A 1,161-nucleotide genomic window follows, 5' to 3' on the forward strand; every position below is an offset into this window, starting at 1 on the left:
AAAAAAAATATTTAAAAAATATTTCTGGGTTTTCTTCCTCTCATTTTTTTCTGCCCTTAAACCAGGTATAGTTCTGAGTTTTGAACCAGTCTCTCCCCCAGATAACAGTATCTTCTGAGATGCTGTTTTAATGGTTTTAGTGCATCCTTGTAGGTGCCTGGAACACATATTCCTACAGCTAGACACCTCGCCAGGAGTCAAAGGCATGAAAGCCTGGAAAGTTTTCTTGGTGTTGAGATCAAGACGCCAACATGGTCGAATCAGTATGCGTTTCTACAGAAAGGCCCTTGGAGTCTCTGCCGCGCCTTACAGCCGCTTCCTAATCGCTGTCAGTTGGATACCTGGAGATGCTGTTTGTTCATTGAACGCTTGAAGGTCCTTCAGTTGGTATAAGATCAACTGTGAAATTCTGGCATGTTCAAAGAGCTTTGAGAAGCAGAGTGCTGAGGAGACATTCTGACTCCAAGACGCAGGATGTGGTGATTATGTGCTGATCTCCTGGTTGCTTGGTCTCCGTTTCCCGTCTCTTTTTTCTATCTTACTTGGATACTCATCTAAGTGATTATCGGGGTTGAGTTTATACCCTGTGTTACATGAGTGATACCACATCTACTGCAAACAAGCTGGGGGGGTATGTGGAATTCTCCCCCTTTCTGATGTGTGTGTGTGTGTGTGTGTGTGTGTGTGTGTCTTCCCATGCACGCACGTGTACAGACCAGAGGTTGACAAAGGGATGTCTTCCTCAATCACGTCTCACCTTGTTTTTTGAGATAGGGTCTCTCACTGAACATGAGCTCACAATTGCAGCTAGGTTTGCTGGCCAGTGAGTCTCAGGACTCACCTGTCTCTACCCACAGTGCTAGGGTCACAGCCCCAGTGTCTATGGGAGACAGAAGCCTGACTTTGATGGATGCTGCTCTCTAAGTAGCAGGATTGCCTCCTGTCCTGAGCACAGGTGAAGCCTGTCTTCATTTTAGATAAAGTTAATCACGAAGTACGTAATGGCCCCATTTGCCAGATGAATTTAGGTTAAACTTCGTGATAAATGGTGCTGTCAAGTTGCAAGACTAATTACTAAAAAGAAATGCAATGTCCGGCATCTTTAGGATTATAAAAAAGACAACATTCCTCCTGTCTGTTCACTTTCTTAGCAGATTGTTT

The sequence above is a fragment of the Microtus ochrogaster genome, unplaced genomic scaffold (genome assembly GCF_000317375.1).
Source record: "Microtus ochrogaster isolate Prairie Vole_2 unplaced genomic scaffold, MicOch1.0 UNK3, whole genome shotgun sequence".
NCBI classification, from domain to species: Eukaryota; Metazoa; Chordata; class Mammalia; order Rodentia; family Cricetidae; genus Microtus; species Microtus ochrogaster.